The sequence below is a fragment of the Heterocephalus glaber genome, unplaced genomic scaffold (assembly GCF_053883595.1).
Source record: "Heterocephalus glaber isolate CG9 unplaced genomic scaffold, H.glaber_assembly_v1.0 deba00001594, whole genome shotgun sequence".
NCBI classification, from domain to species: Eukaryota; Metazoa; Chordata; class Mammalia; order Rodentia; family Bathyergidae; genus Heterocephalus; species Heterocephalus glaber.
Window position 1 is genome coordinate 17,306,474 of NW_028258369.1, and position 5,236 is coordinate 17,311,709.

Below are 5,236 nucleotides of genomic sequence, written 5' to 3' on the forward strand. Positions count from 1 at the left end.
ACAAGAGAAGCAGTATGCCTGGTAGAAAAGTCTGGAACCTTAGTCTTACATTTCAGCTGTGGCACTTACAAGCTGCAAGATCTTGAACAATTTGAATCTCACTGCGATTTTACTTAATCCTATGCAAAGTGAGAGGTTTAACCAGGGAATCCTTAAGGGTATATCAAACTCAAAAGTTCTCTGATTTTATAAATTGTTGTCCATAATTCTTCCAATTTTGCATATGGCAGAGAAAAAGTTATAACAGCATAAAAAGGGAAGAGCCAAAAACTCTCACTTTTTCTCTTCCATATTAGTGGTTAAACATCAAGAGTTTTTCTTCTGAATGATTTATGAGAAGTCTCAAATTCTGCCTTTTGTTTGCTTCACATCCATAGCTTTCTCACATACCAAGACAGCTAAATAAATGAAAATTAAAATAATAATGAGGAAAACATTTACAGCTATTAAAATTATTAAAAATCAGAAAAGTTAGCTCTCATATGCTAGCAAAGCTGTAGAAAAACAGCAATACAACCATGCTGATGTTAGTGGTAAAATCCTTTTAAAAGACATTTTTATATACTTATCAAATATCATAAACTTATTTTGACTCTGTAAATCATGTACTCCAAATTTATATTACATAATTACTGTATTTCTCCAATTCTAAGACAGTTTCAGTTTTAATATAATATCAATTTCATAACTTTTAAAGAGAAAAAATAAATACTGCCATCTTTATAGCTAAAACGTATCTCAATATATATTAAAAGAAGAAAACTGTATCTTGGAATAAAGAAAATATAAAAATTTAAAAGAAAAATGTATACATCTGAAGACATTTACAACAGAGTTATTTATAATTTTAAAAAGTAGCACTAGCATCTAATAAGGAAATAATTAAATGAAATATATGTATAACATATAAATACAATGGAGGTACCACAGATATTAATAATTCTATGCTAAAAATGTGAGACAAAGGGTGTTTCTAAAATAATGCTACAAAATGTGTAAGATGTATAAATGTATAAAATGTATAGAGCTTCATCAATTTAGAAACAATATGTCTGTATGGAAAAAAAGTTTAATGGAACTCCAAACAAATGAAAATCAACATGCTGCTAGGTTACTGGACTTGGATGTGTATTTGTAAATGTTTCTCAATACTTAAAAACATTTCAATCACAAATGTATGTTTCTATAAACATCCCTATCTTTTTTACTGTATATATTTAGGTGTAAAACATGTTTTGGTACACATATGCATAGTGAAGGGATTACTGGTCAAACAAATCAACATACCCATCATCTCACATACCTTCCTTCTCCTCCATCCCTCCCCCTTCTTTCTGTCTCTAATTAAAGTGCATAAAATCTACTTTCAGCAAATTTTCAGGATACCATAAAATATTATTAACTATAACCCTCATGTTGTACATTAAACCTCTTCTTATTCATCTTACACCATTGTAACTTTGTACCATTTGGCCCACATCTTCCCGGTTCCCCTCCCCCAAATATTATCTTGAGAACCAGTTTCTTCTCTGTTTTTCCTTGGGTCTGGTTTTCTCCCCTCCCTGATACAGCAGGTAATTTAACATTCAGCCGAGCAGCTGGGAAGAACCCACAGTGCAATTTTCAGAAAGGAAGAGGAATGTGTAAACACACTCCTCTTCCTTTCTCTTTTATGAGTGAAGAGTATAATTAGACAGCCAATGAGGGCCAGAGCCAATAAAGCAATCACTCTAGTCTACTCAAGAATCCAGCCCAGACCTGCAAGCACTAAATACTTTCCAGGGAGGCAAAACCCTGGTGACATTCAGCATCCTGGTCACTTGCAACAAACAGAGTCTTTGGGATGCTGGTACAGTACTTCTCTTTCCTCACATGGTGCTACAGCTCTGTCAGAATTATAATTTTAGTCTAGGAATTAATTGTACTTTCCAGTTTAAAACAATGGCAGTCCATCCTCTTACATTATAGCCTGAAATAAATATACAGGAGCACATTCAACTACTATTTTACCTATAAGTATGATCTGCCAAAGAAAACTTCAACTATGAAAACTCAATACCAAGCAGGTAAATTATGTGTGCTTCAGAAATCACTCTACTAGATGGGTCAAGAATCATCCTTTCATTTCCACTACTTTCTCCTTTCTTGCTCCATAAACCCAGTCAAACCAGCTTCTGCTCCAACCACTTCATAGAAATGGCTCTTGCCATATGCAGTATTAATAACATCCTGTTTCTACATTTTAATTTATTTTTAAATCAAAGTTTATGAGGCTGAGTATTTTATAATTATCACTAATAACATGAATAATTGAGGATAGACCTTAGATGATTTTTTTTTTACACAAAGGCTCTAATGCTCTTGTAATAATACTGTAAAATTTTTGACTTTCTTTGTGATAGATTTCACTCCCTTTCAGGATCCTGTATTTTAAAAAATTACTTTTAAACATTTTATTTTTAGCCAAGCACGGTTGTACACACCTGCAAGACAACCACAAGCTGAGCTCAGCTTGGGTACCTTGGTGACTTAATGAGACCCTGTCTCAAAACAAAAAATAAAAAAGGACTGGGGATATAGTTTAGGAAGGAGGTTCAATCCCCAGAACCGCCAAAAAAAAAAAAACCTTTTATTTTGAAATGATCCCAAATATACAGAAAATGTACAAAAATAGTATAAAGAAGCCAGATGTGCTGGTGCATGCCTGTAATCCCAGCACTTGGGAAGCCAAGGCAGGGGAATCACTTGAGTTTGAGGCCAGCCTGGGCTATATAGTGAGTTCAAGCCCAGCCGGAACTACAGTGAGACCCTGTCTCAAAAAAAGAAACAAAGCAAAACGAAAATATTACAAAGAACTTCCATGTATCCTTTATCCAGTTTCACTATTTATTGTTTTGGTACATTTGTGCTCTCACACGCTCTCATTCTCATAATACATAAATATAATCTTTTACTCAGAGGTACTTCCGTGTCTTCTACTAACGATGCCATTCTCTAACGAAACTATAGTGCAATTCCCTTTTATAAAACTTAATAACCATAAACACATAGTAATATTACCTATTATGTAGTCTTGAGTTTTACCAAGTTTCAATAATTTTTAATTGAATCAAATTGTGTTTACTAAAAAGTATTTAAAAACAAAAGTTAAATAAAATTTGAATTATTTTTAACATTTATAGTGCTTTCATACCACATTTAGAATAGTTATTTGGACTTCCTTCCTAATTTGATTGTTATATGTACTATCAGGATTTCTACAGACTTCTGTTTCAAAATTCTTTATTAATCTTTCAGACATTTATAGTATATATAGTAACATTTTCAGAAAGACTGGACTCTTCTGAGCTCTTATACAAGGGAGAATTACTTTTGTGGCTTTCATGCATGACTTGATATAGAATTATTGATTCATACACAGCTTTCTCCTTAAAAATATCACACACAAACACACACACAATTTTGTGACTCTTTTACCCTGTGACACTCAAGCAAAGCCTTATTATATACTTTGTATTTTTATTTTTTTCCCCTGAAAATAAATCTATGACAATTTATCTTTGGAATTTAATCCATTAGCTGCTCACATCTTGGTACTGGCCAATTTTGTCAGTTTTGCTTTGACCATAGCAAGGTCTGTTCACCTGACCATGAAATGTTTTCCCTCAGCTTTAGAAAACTTCATTCTCTTCTGTTTTGTGTTTTTTTTTTTTTAACATGTCAATAAACCATACACTGAATCTCTACTGTCTGCGGTTCTGTCTACTTTTCTTAGGCTGCTACAACATAGTTTCAGGAAAAACCTATTCTGCTCTGAGTCTGAAACGCCCCCGGGGCGCCTCCTCAGCACTTAACGTCACTGGCAGCCATCTTTCTCCCCTTCTAATACCGCCAAACAAAATGTGCTCAAATGTGAGAGGCAGGAAACATTTTTAAGGCTTATTTTGTAAAATGAAGTGGGGAGGAGGAGTGGGAACCAACCATATTTTTAAAAATACATAAATTTCAGAAACGTCTCATACCACTCCAAGTCCACCGCCTCAGCCATATTCTAGCGGCTACTCGATGACGTCTCAGCAGACACCCCAGTCGCATAGTGCCCGGATGTTCATGTCTAGCAAAAAGCACGCATGTGCAGGAGGCAATACGGCGCGAGGCACTAGGAAGTATCTGAACTAAGTACTCAGCCTCCGCAGCCCGAGAGTTGCTGCTATGCTACAGGAGCAGAATCCAGGTAGTGTGTGTGTGGTTTTTTGTAAAGGTTTCAAAACATTTATTGTTGACTCAGTGTGATCACAGAACAAGATTCCTGATTAAGCACATTCAACTGTCCAGCCAATCGTATTTAAGCTTGATATGGTAATGTGATCTCGACCATGATAAAGAGTGTATCATTTTGTGACTCCTGGGAGAGAAATATGCTGCATCTCATGTTCAATTCTTTACAGCCCCAGCTTGATCCTCCTCCAGTGTCTCCTCTTAGAGTTGTACCTGATTTTATTACCAGTCTTCATCCGAATCCATTGAGGAATGGGACGATTCTGCTTTTGCTTCTTGGCCAGGAATCGCTTGATTCTGAAAGTCTTGTGAGAAGACATGGTTAGGCTCGGAGGCAAGCGCACGCACGCGATGGCGGACAGAAGCAGAAGAGCCAGGTAGTTTTTTTTAACAGAAATTTATCTGCCTGATCCCAGACCTCACCCAGTACATTTATTTTACTGTCATGTCGTTCTTTTTGCTTCCTTTCATTTTTTTTAAATCCAGGATTGAACCCAGGGCCTTCTCGCTGCACTACATCCCCAGCGCGTTTTTTGTAATTTTTTGAGACAGGGTTTCACCAACTTGCCCAGGCTGGGTTTGAACTTGTGATCTTCCTGTCTCGGCCGCCCAGAGTGTTGGGATTACAGACATGTGTCATTATGCCTGGCCTGTTATGTCTTCAATCATTTTTAATGTGGAACAGTTTTTCAGCCTGTCTTTAATGGTACTGACATTTTGGGGCTTTTGTTTTTGCAGTACTGAGGATTGAACCCAGGGCTTTATGCATGCAAGTCCTGTATTACTGAGCTATACCTCCAGCCCGGGCATTGACATTTTTGAAGAAGACAGGGCAGCCGTTTTGTAACATGTCCCTCTGTTCAAGGTTGTCTACTGTTTCCCATTAGAAATGGTTACGAATTGGTGGTAGAAGTTCATAAGTGATAGGGTTTGTGTCCTTATGGATGTGTGACCTCAG

At 36.2% G+C, this 5,236-nt stretch overlaps 1 pseudogene; it reads right to left on the bottom strand.

Moving 5' to 3' along the window:
* Positions 1 to 4,390: 4,390 nt before the first annotated feature.
* LOC101725676 (large ribosomal subunit protein eL39 pseudogene) lies at positions 4,391 to 4,646 on the bottom strand (annotated as a pseudogene).
* Between the last annotated feature and the right edge of the window lie 590 nt (positions 4,647 to 5,236).